Source organism: Nannospalax galili, unplaced genomic scaffold (assembly GCF_000622305.1).
Source record: "Nannospalax galili isolate Female #2095 unplaced genomic scaffold, S.galili_v1.0 scaffold44, whole genome shotgun sequence".
Lineage (NCBI taxonomy): Eukaryota > Metazoa > Chordata > Mammalia > Rodentia > Spalacidae > Nannospalax > Nannospalax galili.
Genome location: NW_008355789.1, coordinates 5,776,828 through 5,794,437, shown reverse-complemented (window position 1 = coordinate 5,794,437; position 17,610 = coordinate 5,776,828). Strand labels below are relative to the sequence as shown.

The window sequence follows — 17,610 nt, the reverse complement described above, 5'->3', positions numbered from 1 at the left end:
TCTTGTGCAAGTTATGATTCCGGGTTTCTACGCTGGCAGCACTGAGACCCAGGATCTAAAGACACAAGAAAAGCCCTGCCTGATGTGAGCATGCCCCACAAATGTGCAAAGCATCTGCTGTGCCCCCCTTTCCTGCCTTCCGGCCACAGTGAAGGCAGGATGATAGAGGACCCAAGAAACAGAGACGAATGCATTGCCATTCCCTGGCTGTCTTATCTGGACAGAACTACATGTCATTCTCTTAGAGACTCTGAGGAAGTCATGACTGTGGCTCTACCCAGATCGACTGGTGAAGAAGCTTGGCACCCAGCTGCACATGCTCAGCACGGGCATCGCCACTTGGATCTCAGCCACTAGCTTCCATAGGGCATGTCATTAATCCTGTGGATACAAGAAGTTTCCAGACACTGGGAAAAAGTGAAAAGACCATCCTGGTTCTTCCTCCATCTATGATCTGTGGCAGGTGGAGTAGAATGGCAAACAGGAATCTTTGAATAGGGTCATTACTGCATAAGGATGTTCTGATAAGGGATAAGAAGCACCAATGACTGTGGCTCCATAAGAGTAGAACGGCCAGTGACTGCAGTTCCGTAAGAGTACAGCAGCTGAATAATCCTTATCACCTAGAATCACCTATCACTTTATTTTTCCTATGTTTGCTATGCACTCAACACCTATGGCACTCACTACAGTAACAAGGGACAGTTTGTAGTCTAGGAAACAAGCTGTTCTGTATAGCCTAGGTGCGGAAGCTGTACCACGTAAATTTGTGTAAGTGTACTCTGTGACGCTTGTAGGATGAGAACTGCTTCTAACAGCACTCTTTAAAAGTATATCCCTGTCTTTAAACAATGCATGATTGAGGTTCAGGCAGCTGCAACATATTCTTTTCTGAATCTTTCTGCCATGGCCACCCTTTAAATGTGACTATTCTTGGTGTTTCACTCTTCCTGGCTACTGCTACTTCTTAGCTCGATTCCAAACTCCTGTTAAATCTGTGCTTCTGTAAGCCACGGTGCCTGGGATTTCCTATTCTGTCATCTTGCTGATCTCAATAACACAGGTTTGTTATGAGCTCCATGTATGTATTCTTTTCTACTGAGATAGTTGCCTGTTCCTGCAATACAGATAAAGTGTATGATAGGCACAAATCCATTTTTCATTCATTCATTCATTCATTCATTCATTCATGTGGGGAGGTGTGTGCACACCATGGTGTATGTGTATAGGTCAGGGGCCAACTTGTCAAAGTTGGTCTCTCCTTCCACTGGGTGGATTCCAGGGATCAGATTTCACATTCAGGTTGTCAGGCTTGGCAGCAAGCTCTTTTACCTGCTAGCCCCACAAATCCTTCCTTATAGACCTTTCCACTATCATAATTTTGTGAATCTGTCCAGGTCTCTTCTTAAAATACACAATTACAATTTCACTGGGAGTATAATAAAATGACATATTAGTTTTGGACAAATTGTCAACTTTATTATCTCCTCTAGTCCATCAGCATTGTAAGGGTCCTAATTGGTTCTCATCTCTTTTTATGCTTTTATTTTTGAGACAGGGTCTCCCTGTAGCCTCAACTGTCCTGGAACTCACTATGTAGACCAGGCTGGCCTCGAACTCACAGAGATCCGCCTGCCTCTGCCTCCCCAGTGCTGGGATTAAAGACGCACACCACCAGGCCCTGCTTCTTTTTATGCTTTCTAAAATAGGCTACATTTCCTCTGGAAAGATCTTATGCAGGCCATGCTAATTACTAAATAGTATACAGATCTGTGGCAACCCTGAAGGGAATCTATATTTTTATTACTTTTTCTTTGTTGGTTATTTTTTGTGTACAGGAACTTTATTCACTTTGCTAGTTTTCTCTTACATCCAGCATCTTGTTTGGCTCATTTGTTAATTATAATTGTTTATCTTGTGAGGAAAATTGTTTTCCTATGTAATTGAGCTTGGAAATGACACTTTTATCCCTTTTCTCCTGATTACACATCTTTTTATTTCCTTTTTTAAATATTTCATTTATTATTTTTATTTTATGTGAATGAGCGCACTGTTTGCATACATGTAAGTGCACCCATGTCATGCAGTGCCCACGGAGGTCAGAAAAGGGCATCAGATCCCCTGGAACTGGAGTTATAGACAGTTGCTAGTCACCATGTGGGTTCTGGGAACTGAACCCCGGGTCCTCTGCAAGAGCAGTCAGTGCTATTAACCACTGAGCCATCTCTCCAGCCCCAGGCCTTCTCTATTTTTTATAGTTTCAGGGAGTGCCTATAATTTTATATCTGTGAGGGATATCTACTCCTTCATTCCTTAGTCTATTCTTGACCTTGGAGGTGATGTGTCATTAATTTCTCTAGAAGAGAAAGGATCTTAACACATTGATTACATTCTCTTTCATAGTTAGTTTGTTGCAAAGGGTTCTTGGTAAATATAATCACTAGACTTCACAAAGTGCTTTTCCTCTAAACACATAAAACTTTCACTTCCATTTCCTTAGTTCCACAAATTAAATATTCTACATGCTTGTAATTCAATGTATATGACACACATTACTCTTCCCGTTTTAGCTTTATAACTAATTTATTAAGGAATCTTTGGAAAATAATATGAATGTCATGCTTTAGTTTCTAATTTTTTAAACAATATTTTATTTGTATGAGTATATTGCCTGCATGTATGTAAGTGCACCCGTGTCATGCAATGCTCACAGAGATCAGAAGCGGTCATTGGAACCCCCGGAACTGGATTTACAGATGGTTGTTAGCTGCCATGTGGGTGCTGGAAACTGAACCTGGGTCCTCTGCAAAAGCAGCCTATGCTTTTAGCTGCTGAGCCATCTCTCTAGCTCCTATTTTTTTAATTTTTAAGTTAGGATAGTTTTAACTTTTGCAGGAAAATGGATAAAACTGGAGATCATTATGTTAAGCAAAATAGGCCAGACTGAAAGACAAATATATGCAGAATCTAGAAATTCATGCGTGTGTGCATGTGTGTGTGTGTGTGTGTGTGTGTGTGTTGTTTATTTGCAGGACACAAAAGTAGAATGGAGACTATAAGAGAGAAGGAAGAGAGCACTAGGAAAGAGAAGGGGAAATAAGAGAAGTTAATGGAACACATGTCTTTTCTTTATAAATAGTGAAAGTTATTATACATAATTTTGCATGGAATATGTAACTGGGTTTTTTTTTTTTTTTTGGTCTTTTTTGAGACAGGGTCTCCCTGTAGCCCCAGCTGTCCTGGAACTTGCTATGTAGATCAGGCTGGCCTTGAACTCACAGAGATCTGCCTGCCTCTGCCTCCCAAGTGCTGGGATTAAAGGCGTGCACCACCACACCCGGCTGTAACTGTTTTTTTAAAGTACTTTATTTTTGTCTATGCACGAGTGTTTGTGTATGTGTGTGTGTGTGCCACATGTGTGTGAGTACCCATATTGGCCAGAGAGGGTGTTAGATCCCCTGGAGATGGAGTTACAGGCAGTTGTGAGCAACCCCGTGTGGATGCTGGGATTTGAACTCAGGTCCTCTGGAAGAGCAGCCAGTGCTCTTCACTAACGAGCTTTTCCTCTAAACACATAAAAATTTCACTTCCATTTCCTTAGTTCCACAAATTAAATATTCTACATGCCCTATATGTGGTTTTTAAAGGAAAAATAGAAAATGAGCATCCACTTTTCACTCTGAGATTGTGTGATAGAATATGGCTGGTACTTTAGAGCTTTCTTCTAGCTCCTTCTTTGGTCACACGCCCTCTTTTACCCTTACTCTTATTCTAATTGTATTCTCCTGCTTTTTTTTCTAGTTAGCCACATATCTGTATGTTTTCTTAAACTGCAATATCTCATCCTATTTTTTTTTCAAGTATCGTCTTTGCAAATCATGGAGTCTGGCTTTGCCGTTTGTGATAATCCTTTTGTCACCATCCATCCTAGCTAAGGCTTCATCTCCCCAGTTTCTAGATTTTTGTTAGTGTCCAGTATAAGCATACTCATAGAGGTGACTTATTTTGGATAATGAAATTGCTGGAGGAATAAATTCCAAATGGGAATGGGGCCTACAAACTGGTAGATGTTCTTCACCAGCTTAAATACCCTGTCCTTTAGTTCCTCACCCACCACCCCAGGATACTTTGGAGAACTGTTTCGGTTTCCCTCTTTGGAGATGTGTGGGACTCCTCTCTCTGCACCTGGAGCTGCTTGGATGAATCCCTGAGGAACCCAATTGTGTTCAGCACTTGAATTCCACTTTTTTTTACTGTAGCATCCTTTTGCTTTTTGATTGCTCTGCCTCGGGGCCACAAACATGCTAAGCACACTTCAACGCGGAGCTACGTTTCCGTCTTACTTGATCAGCTTGTACACTGAAGAAGCATGCCATTTGTATTTCCAAGGTAAGATGGCAGAGCGGAAGCTGCCTCTGTGTGGCTCTGTGAATGAGAAGAGGCAAAGTAACAAGGGACAGAGAGAAACAGAAGGGAGACCCAGAGAGACCCTCCCACAGCGTATGGGTGGGTGAGGGCCACCAGAGGTTGTCATGGAGAAGGGCAAGGTCAGATGTGGACATAGGAAGAAATTTAGAGAGCAGAGAATTCGGGCTGTGAAGACACGGTGAGTCAACTCTCTGAATCAAGGGACAGAGTCCATCACATGAGGATTAACAGTGCAGAATTAGCCCCAAGCCTGGGGCCAGCAGCACAGAGCACTCGAAGCCCAAGGACACCGATTCATTGATTTCTGCAACATGCTCCCTTCCACAGGTGCCGCACTGCCTGGCAGGATGGGAACCACTGAGACACGAGTGCTGGCTTCTGTCTGTTCTCATCCAGTACAGAGCTAAGATCGCTGCTTCCCCTGCTGAGAGACTGGGGGGGAGGGGAGGATACCTCTGGGTTTGCAATATCAGACACCCCTGCGTATACAAACTGAGAATGTAAGTGAGAACATCCTTCCACAGGCTCCTAAGCGCAGTGTGGCCAGAATTAGCTTCTGGTACACACAAAAAGGGAAGTTTCTAAAGCGAAAGCCGCTCTGAAGCAGACAATGGGCCTTTGACCAGCTCAGCATTCAGCAGGTATACAGTGCCAGACTGAATGGCAGGAAACACAGGGACTCCACCTGGGTCAGCATCCAGCGGGTATACAGCGCCAGGCCGAATGGTAGGAAATACAAGGACTCCAGCTACTGCCTGCCACACCCACCACCTGGCAGTTCAGCAGACCCACACTGAAGCCTCTCCATTGCTTTTTATTTTCAAGAAAGAGTCTCTCTCTGCAGCCTTAGCTGGTCTAGAATCCACTATGTAGACCAGGCTGGCCTTGATCTCACAGAGATTTGCCTACTCTGCCTCCTGAGTGCTGGGATTAAAGGTATGTGCCAGCACGCCCCACTCCATTGCTTTTTGTTATTTTCTTTTTCTTACTTTTTCCTACATTATATACTGTTTTTATTTAAGTTTATTTAAAAATTTTAATCTTTGCCAATTTCATATATGAATTCAATACATTTCATTCATATTCATTGCTCACTAAGCTGATCCTGGATCCCTCCCCCATCACTGTCCCAATTTCATGTCTTTTTTTATTTTTATTTTTATTTGTAACCCACTGAGTCTAAGTGTGCTGGTATAGTGCCATCTACTGGGCCACACCACTATAGAAAAACTGACTTTCCCTCCCCCAATGGTCTTCGGTGGCCAAAACCTTCACAATTAGGGTTGGGGGCCTCATTAACCCTTTCCCTCGCCATGCTGCAGCATTGACTAGCTTGATCTTGTACGATTCTTGAGCAGGCAGCCACAGGTGTCATAAGATCATGAGTGCAATGACCCTGTTGTGTCCAGAAGGCACTATTTCATAGCAATCTTCCCTGGCTTCAGGCTTTATAACCTGTCTCCCTCTTCCACAATGTTGGCCCCAGCCAGGACCCAAGATAACAGGGGCTAGCGGTCACACAAGGTGTTTAGAGGATGACCTGGGCCCAGAAGGCCTTAAGGGGCAGACCCACTGGGGTGTCTTACTTTGGGACTCAAGAGGAGCCCTAGGCCTGACGGAGTTACAAGAGAATGAGGATGCCTTTGCTATCTGACCTCTCACATTCTTTTCCTTTTCCTTTTCTTGTTCTTCTTTGTTTGCTTGAGCTCTCTTTATGGTTTTTGGTAATGATTTCTGGTATATACCTCAGGCTGTTCTGGAACTTGTTATGTAGCCCAGGCTGGACTCTAAGTCATATACCTCCCACCTTAGCCTTGCAATGGCTGGGATCACAGGTGTGTGCCACCATGCCTGGCTTCCCTTTTCTTTCATTTCACTTTGTTGCCCTTCTCCACACCCTTGACTCTGTTCCTTTATTTCATTCATTCACTAATACTCCTTTTACCTTAGTTTTTCACTTTGTAGCTAACTCTTATTTTTGCCGTTTTCTTTTATATGGTGGGGTAGTAGTTGACTTTAGTAAATTTTAATGAATTTGTATATTTGTGGTTGGGGGGTATTGTTATTGTTATGGTTGTTTGTTTCCTCCTCTCTGAATGGTACTAGAGATAGAGCCTTCAAAAAGAGAAAAGTGGGCTGCTTACTAGGAAGGTGTTCCTCCCCTAATAAAATTGGAAGAGATAGCCATCCCGAAATAGGTACAAATCACAACTTAGAAAGAAGCAAGAGAGCAAGAAAACATGACCCTTCCAAAAGATCACAACTCTAGGGCTAGAGAAAATGGTTCAGCGGTTAAGAGCATCGGCTGCTCTTGCAGAGAACCCAAGTTCGGTTCCTGGCATCCATATGGCAGCTAACAACTGTCCATAACTCCAGTTCCAGGGGATCCAACGCCCTCTTCTGACTCCATGAGCATTGCACATGCAGATAATACATTCATATACATAAAATAAAAATAATATATAAAATATTTTTTAAATGATCACACCTCTAGGACTGGGGGAGATGGCTAAGTGGTTAAGAGCATCTGCTGCTTTACAGAGGACTCACTTTCAGTTTCCAACATCCACATGGCCGTTCACAACTGTCTGTAATTCCAGTTCCAGGTATCCAACACCTTCTTCTGGTCCCTGTGGTACACATACATACATGTCGGCAAACATACAAATAAAATAAAAATAAATAAATCTTCAAAAGATCACAACTCCGCAATAACTGAACCCAAAGATACTGAAATGATTGAAATGTCAGACAAAGAATTCAAAGGTACTCTCTTTGAAATGATTCTTCGAAGAGAATTCAAACAGGCAGGAGAATGAAGGAGGTTAACTTATGACCTGGACAAGAAAATTAGGCAATACAAATATTAAATTCAAAAATAAAATTGAGATTCTGGGGGAAAATTTTTAAAAGAAAAATGTTGGAAATGAAAAATAAAAAACAGAGTTGAAAGAATCGCCCTCAGACTAGATCATGCAGAAGCAAGGTGGTCAGGGGTTAAAGACAAAGTTGAAGAAATGGTGTGCTCGGCTCCCTGCCCCACGGTCTTTTTGTCTTTTCTTATGCAACTATTACATTACATGAATTCTAGTTTTGTATTCATTCTTGGCATATAGAACACTTCATCATGGATTGCTTTCCCTTTAACAAAACAAGTTATTCTTTACTCCTATTTTCATTTAGACCCAGTTACTAAATTACTGCCCTACTTCACATTTCCAGACAGAATCCTACATACATGTAAAGTCTGTCAGGCTGGTGAGATTGCTCAGAGGACAAAGGAGCTTGCCACCAAGATTGACACCTAGAGTTCAGTTCGTGGGACCCACAGGGTGGGAAGAAGGAACCAATTCCCACAGGTTGAACTCTAACACAAATACAGATACACACACAAATAAATTAGTAAAAAATTCTAAGCCTATCAACTTTGTATTGTCTTCAGATAAATTTTCAAATGGGACACCTATACCACCTATATCAAACCTTTGCCACCCAAGGCTCGGAGACCATTGCAGAAGAGGGGGTGGAAGACTCTAAGAGCCAGAGGTGGTGAATGACCAGAAGGAAACAGATTTTCCAGACAGCTAGGAAGTTACTCATATGAACTCACAACAATGGTGACAGCATGCACAAGACCCACACAAGCTCAAACCAGATAATATCCCAGCTTTTAAAAAATGAGGAAGTGGGTAAGAAGCCCCAATTTTAACTGAGAAACTGTTGGCAATCTATAACTGCAGGGAGAGGGACAGTCAGTTTTCTTTAAGGGCTAACCAGGTTCCAGGGGATGGATGCACAGCAAAGGACATTTAGAGACACAAACTTGATTCAATAGTCCTTAATACATATGACAGAGTACATGAAATCCAGTGGGGGGGGGTTATAAGGGGTGCAGACAGGGGTGGGGAGTCTAAATATGATCAAAATATATTAATATGAATTTCACAAAAATGCAGTTAAAGTGGATTTAAAAATCTCTCAATTTTTTCATATATACTTATGAAATATTTGTGCTCCATACAAATTTAATACAGGCTTTTGACATTGATGTTGGTTGGTCACCAGAATAAGACCCCATTACTGAAAACACCATAGACTTTGGTTGTATGACATAGAGAAATCAAGCTGGAACTGAGTTGGATGCTTCCACCACCACCCCACCCCCCATTTGCTGGCTTTCACAGTGCCGGAAGGTGCTATACAAGCAGATGAAGAAGAGAAATCATCAGTAGTCTTACCCAGCTGGGAATCCTGTGAGCTACATTACCAAGCTGCCAGGCATAATGTGCCCACTGGTGCAAAATGGTTGGATTGCTACGGAGGTAATCGACCACGTTCTGGTTGGATCTGAAGCCAGCTCCACCAGAGGGAATTCCCTCCTGGTACTGTAACCTGCTCAAAATCATTATAGGCCCCAGGAGGGAACATACTACTGTTGTTTTGCTTAATGGACATGGTGTCAAACTGCCTTCTAAATATTTATGTTTATACTCCCTAAATGAGTGCTCCTCTCAATCTGGGTCCGATTCTGTTTGTGGTGAGTAGCAGTTAATGCAGAGATTCACAACTGGTCAAAGTGCGAGAATAAGTGACTACTGACTGCTGAGCCTTAAACAGGCTATCGAGAGCACCTTCCCAAGGCTAAGCAAACATCGTGGAAGTGTGGGGGCAGAAAGAATGAAAGTACTGGAGGATGGGGAAGACTGCTGTGGAAAGTTGCCAGGGCATTGCACTCACCAACTCAGAGCAGCTGTGGTTACTTGCACAGGGTGGACCTGCCAATATTAGATCATGAATGGGGGAAGGGCTCATGAGGCTCCGCTCCTCCCCAGGAGTCATTGGCAGTTAACGGTTGCTGGTCTTTTCTTCAGTGTTGTAGCCCCTGGCAAGTTGCCCTTCTGTCTTCTTCCCCATCCCTTGTCTGCCTTATTTTGAGATTTATGTGTATACTATGCAGACACTCTACATTGAGATAATCTCCAGCCTTAGAAGTAATGGTTCAAACCTCTCACCTCTCCACAGCCATTACTGTCCCACATAACCTAATTCATTTACCTTTTGTAGTTTATGCCTCTCATTTTTATTAGTGCAGTTTTTATCTCTCAGTATTCTTACATAGGGGTTTATCAATAAGTACAAAGTATTTGCTGACTATGGACAGAATTCCTTTTGTATTTGTGGGATTTTCCTCTTCCTGCCATGAGGTGGCAGTGTACAAAAGGTCATCTCTGGCTTTATCCTTTATGTGGTGTGTGGTGTGTGTGTGTGTGTGTGTGTGTTGCTAGGCATTGAACACAAGGCCACTGAGCCCCAAAGCCCAGGTTTTAAATTTTAAATAGGATGTACTTCAGTTATTAGAATGCTTGCCTAGCACGCACGAGGGCCTGAGTTTGCTTTCTAGCACTGCATAAAGCTGAGTGGGTTGGCACGATCTGTAATCTTGGCAATGAGATTGGGGTCAGGGTTGGATGGAGGCAAGAAGATCAGAAGTTTAAGGTCACTCTTAGCTACAGAGAGTTGGAGATGAGCCAGGCTATGTAAGACCCTGTCTTCAAACAAAGAACCAACCAATCCAATCAACCATCACCACAAAAACCCTAAAAATAAATTGAGATATATTCTAAGTCTGTGGTTTATCATTCATTTGCCAGATTGCCTTGAAACTGTCTTGACTCAGCATGCTGTGGAGATCTGTGTGTGCCCTGTTACTCCAAACTATACAGGACTGAGGTTTCAGGCTGTGCCTTGCCCTACATTTTATGAAGCAACAGTTTGCTCAGTTTTGAGTCAAAATGACTCTGAATCTTGTTTGTGCAAGAAAACAGCCAGTATCTGTTCAGCACAAATCGTAAGGCCCGTGAAAAAATTAAATTTTTAATTTTATCAAAAATTAAATCGGGTACATAGACACATGGATGCATAAAAACTATATCAGAGAAACGAGGTTTGTGAGTTTAATCTCAATGGGCCAAGGAATTTTGTAACCCCCTTGCCTGGATTATACAAAGGAGTATAGTAGTACCTACCAATTTATCAAGCCACGGGTGTGAAGGGGCCAGAGTAATAACAGGAGCTAACAAAATGCAGATTCTCTTCGAGCCTAGAACCAACTGTGCTTTGGCAGCCTGGCCCCCGAATGGCTCTGTGACTGGTTTCCTTATGCTAATACCTTTTCTATTCACCTACAATGGTCATTCACTCATATTTGGCTCCAGAATAAACTCTTTTTTTTATTCTCCTTTGAGGTGAGAGTTATGCTTTTGTGTCGACAGTTACACACTGCGTTCTAGACCAGCCTGGTCTATAAGTTTGTGAGACTGTTTCAAAAAGGAAGAAAGAAAAGAACCCCACCCACACATCTACCCTCATACCTCAAATCCTGTGTTTGTTAATGGCTTTGAGTATCAAGTGAAATCATGGACTGAGGGCTGGGGAGATTGCTCATTTGGTAAAGTGCTTCCCACACAAGCAAGAAGAACTAAGTTCAGATCCCCAGCACTCAGTTCAAAGCTGGACATGGAGAACATGTCTGCAATCCCAGCGCTGGTGAGCAGAGACAGGAGAACACCTGGAGCTTGCTGGCCAGCCAGCCTAGCCAAACGGATGAGCTTCAGGGTCAGTGAAGCGGCCTGTCTCAAAAAATAAGGTGGAGAATGAGAAGGACCAAATATCAACTTCTGGCCTCTATAGCCTGAAAACACACAAATACATACACACACATCACCTCTTCCCCAATTCTAGGTGACCTAAAGCTGACAAAACTGACTACTTGTGAATTGTATTCAATAAACTCTGATATTGTGGAAAAACACAAATGTCCATCTGTTAGACATAGCTCACTTATGAGAACTAAAGGAATTTCTCTTTATTTCTGTATTAGGTTGACAGCATCGTATACTCATATTCTGTGAGGAAAACTTCAGATGTTTTGACCCTGAATTGTATTGAGCAAAGCTGTGTTTAACTGAATCAATGGCATCACCTCCTGTATGTATAGGTGTTACCAAATTAGGGTTTGAAAGCTTTTGTTCTTAAGCAAAAAAAACAGTAAGAAATTTATTAAACCTTTAGTTCTCATAATCATCAAAATAGGATAAGGTAGTTTGAGTCCAGCATGGAATAAAGTTTCTGTATTTCACTTGAAATCTTTGACCTCCTGTATGTATAGGTGTTACCAAATTAGGGTTTGAAAGCTTTTGTTCTTAAGCAAAAAAACAGTAAGAAATTTATTAAACCTTTAACTCCAGGCTTCATCAAAATAGGATAAGGTAGTTTGAGTCCAGCATGGAATAAAGTTTCTGTATTTCACTTGAAATCTTTGCTGTTATGATTCTTGTTTCCCTGAAAATTCCTAGAACTTATACTAGAATGTGTAAATTACACTAAATCCATACTTAATTGGGCCACAACAGTATCAGAATGGCTTTCTGTTGTCCTGTTAAGTTCTGGCCTTATTTGTTGAGAGAGCACAGTGAGCCACATGGAGCTACAGTATGTCTAAATATAATAATGTGTCTACATCGGGTACTGGCAGATCTCCATAGTTTAGTACCAGAGCCTTTCTTTAGAAGACATAAGGAAATGAATCCTGTTGGGCAGATCTCACTACTCTGCGTGTGCTACAGTTACCTCATTTGAGATATCTGACAAAACCCGGATAATGTATCAAGATTGGTGAGGATTGTGTTGTTGAGATTTGAGGTTTCTCTGAACTTTATTTGTATCAAGTCCCATCAGAATACCCTACTTAAGACCTTTTCAAAGAGTGACAATTCCCAATATAGCAGAATCTGGCTATAAAAACCTGCTATGCTAAGATACCCTTTGTTTTCTTTAGCCTCTGACATTTAAGGCCTTTTAGGAGGAATGCATGCCCACTATCCTGTAATTGTCCATCTCGACTGCTAATTTCCTTAGCGCAACACGTTGGTTTGGAAAACACTTGGCATCACAGACGACAGCCAAGGAATTTTCTTCTGAACTCCACAGTGATTAGGTTTTTCTATCAAATTACTCACGGTCCTCTTCCTTTGCCAGGCCCTTCCCTCACTTCTCCAAACTGGGGAACTTGTTACTCATCATTAAGATTCAGCTCAAATGTTATTTCCTAGTGTAGGTTCTGTTATTTTTCCTTTTTAAAAAAATTTTTTTAATTTTATGTGTATGCGTGTATTGCCTGCATGTAGGTAAGTGCACCGATATTGTGCAATGCCCTGGGAGGTCAGAAGAGTCTATCCCATCCCCTGGGACTGGAGTTATGGACGGTTGTTAGCTGCCATTTGGGTTCTAGGATTCGAACCCAGGTCTTCTGCAAGAACAACCAGTGTTCTTAACCACTGAGCCATCTCCCAGCCCCCTGTTACTTTTCTGTTTATGAGACAGGATCTCACTAGGTAGCTCTGTCTGGCCTGGAACTCACTACCATAGCCCAGGCTGGAACTCAGGAATCCACCTGCCTCTGCCTCCAGATTGCTGAGACTAAGGCTTTTGTTTTTGAGAGAAGCCTTCAGTCTAGCTCAGGCATGCCCAGACCTCTCAGCAACCCTTTGGCCTCGGCCTCCCGGATGCTGATGCTGAGGTTACAGGCTTGGACAGCGAGCCTGGAGATTTCCTAACAAGGCAGGCAGAGACTCCCCAGGTCAGCCCTGGCAGCTCGCTCCTTAGCAGTGATACTGGGATTATCTGCTGCCCTGAGGGTCAGGACGCCCGGCGTGTCAGTCTTTTTCTCGTTTTCATCTCCTGCACGTGGCACACTTGGTTCAGTGATGCTCAACCACTGGACTTCGGTCCCCAAGCAGCTCATGCCACTCCGCGAAGCTGCTCCACGAACACACCGGGCTGGGACTAACGGCGGTAGAAGTTTAGTGGGAAGTGAGGCCAAAGGCTTGACATTCTCCTAAGACTCGGCTGTGGACGACCCGCCCCCGTGGGCGGGGCGTCGTCGTTCTCGCGAAAACGTGCCTGGTCGCTTCCCTTCGTATTGCGAAGCCTCGCGAGAAGAAGCCGAGCCGCCGGCCTGCAACCTGCCGGGGCGGCTGTGGTAGGCGCTGCCGGAGGAGCTGTTGCCTCCCCGCCAGCACCGACTGGTCAGAGCGCGTTGAGGAGGAAAGCGGAGCGGCGGCCTCCTGGCCTTTCGCTCCTCAGTGGACGGCTGAGGGGACGGCAGGTTGGACGCGGGCTGGGCCGCTCCGAGGGGCGGAGGGCGAGGCTGGCTGCCGGGGCCGGGCGGCCGCGGGCAGCGTGGGTGGCGCTCCGGGCGCGGGTATCCGGCCGGCCGAGGGGGGCCGCCTCCCGGTCAGGGGTCCCCAGGCCGTCCCGGGGTTGGGTGGAAGAGGGAGTCCTCGGACCTCCGCTCCCACCTCGGCGGGCCGGGGAGCCCCGTGCCCCGCCCCTTTCCTGTCATCCCGGGGCGGGCGGAACACAATAGGGCGGGGAGTGAGGCTGCTCTTGGGGACCAGGTGCCGGGGTGTCTCCCCGGGGTGGAGGAGGCGATTCCCCGCCAGGTGCGGCGTGGTTGTGTCCTGTCACCGTGCCACCAATGGTAAAGCTTTGTTTTCCCAAAACTTGACCAGAAGAGGTTCAGATTTGTTTCGCTCTCAGACACGAGTCCGCCGGCACACCTTTGTCTTTGGGGATGGAGTTGAGGGGCCGAGGTTTCCTTTAGCAATCTGTTCGCCTCACCCAACCTTGCCCCTAACGGGATCTCCGATTTCTCTTTTCTCTTTTTCATATTTTTTGAGTCCTCGTCCTAGTAGAATTCCGATTTCTTTTTGGTGTTTTGAGTCCATGACGAAAAGTCACCAAGCAGCTGCCCAAGACGAGCTAAAAAGTTTGCCATTTTGTGTACTTAGTATGCAAATTATTTCATAGCTTCCGTCTATCTTTAAGAATGTTCATGCTTTTTATTTAAATTAACTGTGAATGAAGGAGAACACTGTATTATCTTATTGGACAATTAGATTTCTTTCTGTTCTTCCCTGGCTTCTCCTGTTCTACCTCCGCTAGCCAAATTTGGTCAAAACTTTTAAAATGTTTTATTATTTTTATTTTGTGTGAAGTGTTTTGTGCGCATGCATGTAAATGCACCATGTGCAAGCAGTGCTCATGGAGGCCAGAAGAGGGCATCCGATCCCCTGGATCTGGAGTTATGTGTGGTTGAGGCCATGTGGGTGCTGGGAACTGAACCGGGTCTTCTGCAAGAACAGCCAGTGCTCTTAACTGCAGAGCCATCTCTCCAGCCCCCATCAAAGCTTTTGGAGAGGGGTTTAGGGATAAATTTTGAGTGAAAGAGACTGTATAAATTGGAATGAAAGATAGAATAAAACATTTGAAAACCGGCCAAAAGGGTTTCTGTACTGGAGATCCCACCCGGAGCTGAACACTGAGCCTTGAATCCAAGGTCTGTACTTGACGTTTGAATATGGAGGAGAAAGCATTGGAAAATAATGTGGGAAATGATTTAATGGCAGGTTTAGACTAGTTTAAAAAAAAGTTTTTGAGAAGTGTTATTTTTGAAATTTATGTTTCATAAGTTTTTCTAACATTTCTCAGAATTTATTATTTAACTTTTATTCTTATACATAGAAAGATGGGAGATTCAGAAACATGGAGTGTGGTAAGGGCTCAGAGAACAATGTTCAGAAAAGTTGAAGTTTTAATGTTTGAACAGTGTTTTTGAATTGTGCCTTTGTTCACACTCCCCAGACCTTGGGCTGGGCATTTTACCTCCTGTATTTTACCTTCCTTCTACTCTGAATTTTTTCATCCTTTTCTTCAAAGACTTGTGAATTTTTGTTGTTGTTGTTACTGTTAGCTGAATTTGCAAACAACTGTGGTTTGCTTTGTGACCTTTTACATTTAAATGGTTTAATGAAGTGGACAAGTGATCTGGAAAATACGGGTCTTTCGAAGAGGGCATGGGTAGCATTCACATGCCTTTAGACACTAGACAGATAATGAACACATGAAATGCACTAGAGAGCTTATGCATTTCTAAGAGGCATGCATCGATTCTACCTGATTAGTTGTATATATGAACATAGGATCAGTTTTCAGTCCTCTCAAGAGAATACAAGAAATCTGTATTTTTTACGTGCAACCTCCTGATTTTTGGAAATATTGACAAGTTAAAAAAAAGTTTCATGTGGCCCATCCAGACCTATACCTGTTTATAGTTATATTTTGATCTCTGCTATGAAATTATATTAGAGCTATGTTTTAGGAGCTGTGTTGTAAGTCAGAATTAGTTTTATAACTAGAAGCAAAGAGATTTAAAGCAACTATGCCAATTAGTTTGGAATTTTAAACCTTTGAAGGAGTTGGGGAAATTGTAAAATCTAATTGAAACCAGTAGATACATTTAGTATCCTTTAAATACAAATTAAATTGGTATTTCTACAGTAGTCTTTCCTTGTCCTCGCTTTCACTTTCTGTGGTTTCTTACCTGTAGCCAACCTTTGTTTTGAAAATGCTGCCGGGCATGGTGGCGCTCTCTGTGAGTTCAAGGCCAGCCTGGTCTACATAGTGAGTTCCAGGCCACCTGGGGCTACAGGGAGACCCTGTCTTGAAAAGACCCCCCCCCAAAAAAAAGCTAACTAGAAAATCCCAAAAATAATATATGTTCTAAATTGAATGCTGTTCTGAGTACCATGATGAAGTCTTATATTTCCCACCATCCTTCCTGGAACATAAGTTATCCCTTTGTCCTACTGTGTGTGCTACCCATCCATTTGTAACTTCAGTAGCCTTCTTAGTTATCAGATTGACTGTAGTGGCATCGCAGTGTATTCAAGAATCTTTATTTTGCTTAATGATGGCAGGCAGTGCAAAAGTAGTGACGTTATGAATAAAGATACATCAAAAAGAAGCCATAGAGTGCTTCTTCCTCCAGGATAAAAAAGTAAAAGTTCTGAACTTCAGAAGGAAAGAAAGAGAACTTATATGACAAGGTTGCTAGATGTGCATTTTAAGACTGTATTCACATAACTTATACTACAGTAGTTTGTTATAATTATTCTATTTTATTGTTAATTATTGTTGTTACTGTACTTAACTACTAAGTTAAACTTTACCATAGGGAAACATACAGAATATCTGGGGTTCATTTGGTGCTAGTCACAATTTCAGGTATCCTCTGGTGTGGAATATATACCCTACATATAAGAGGAGACCGCTCACTATATTACCATGTTCACTGTGGGAATAGTGAATGAAAAACTTCTCAGTGTTTATAGCTTAATAATTCAGAGTTCTGAACCAAGTTCATTTATAAGTATCTTAAAGCAAATTGGTTTATTTAGAAGGTCTTTATTACACTTTTACCAAATATGTAAAATTAAATCCAGGAGACCTTCTCCAGTCCATTTCAGGATTTTAATGCTTATTTGCTGTACCGTACTGCATTGTGTCCCTGGGCATTGATCTTTATTGAAAGAAATATTGGCCCTCTGACACATGGGGAGAGGGAGAAACTTGGCGATGGCATGAGGAAGGTGGGTTTGAAGCAGGCACTCTTGTGCCTCTTTACATTGTCCATTGCTTTATTTTTTCTTGTAAAAAAAATGCCTGCTTTGATTAAACTGTGCCTTATATGAAGTGTGGTAATGACACTCGTGGAATTGAACCTTGTGGGTTGAAATTTGTTTATCCATTTGTGGGAAGTACTTTAATCACACAATCGGACTCATGCTTTGTTGGGCTATGAAGAATGGGAGTTTTCTAGGTCAAACCTAAGTCCGAGAGGTGGACTCTAGGCATACATATAGGGGGTCTTCATCTATAGATAAGGCGTTGAGAAAAAGCCAAGTGACGAACAGAGTTTTAAAAGGAAGATGGAGTGGTTAAATACTCGCCTTGTCTTACTGTGCAGGTACACAAATACGGCTGACATTTACAACTAAGTTTGTCATAACACAAGAAAATTGCCTTTTACTGAGGACTGTTTTGGGGTTTACAGACTTGACTGTCTTTAGCCCCGTCTTCTCTGATTCAGCTAGGCTAGTATCTCTTCATCCAGTCCCTGCTTCTCTCTGAATCAGGAGATGAAAGGGGAGTTATGTATTATGTTCACAAAGTGCTTCTGTTTGAGAGTTTTAAGAATTTTTGTTTTAGAGATTTGTTTTATATTTGTTTAGATTATGTTTGCCAGTGGGGGACAGATCATCATTTTTCTCCTTGTTTCTA

The 17,610-nt window shown here is 42.8% G+C and overlaps 1 protein-coding gene across 7 annotated transcripts in view; it reads left to right on the top strand.

Moving 5' to 3' along the window:
- The first annotated feature begins 13,421 nt into the window (after nt 1-13,421).
- The window catches only part of Btbd10 (BTB domain containing 10), a 57,301-nt gene continuing 53,112 nt past the window's right edge, over nt 13,422-17,610 (top strand). For all 7 annotated transcript variants that reach the window (XM_008853511.2, XM_008853509.2, XM_029556334.1 and 4 more), the window contains exon 1: nt 13,422-13,594. The gene's annotated coding sequence lies outside the window, so the exon portion shown is untranslated. The remainder of the gene's footprint in view (nt 13,595-17,610) is intronic.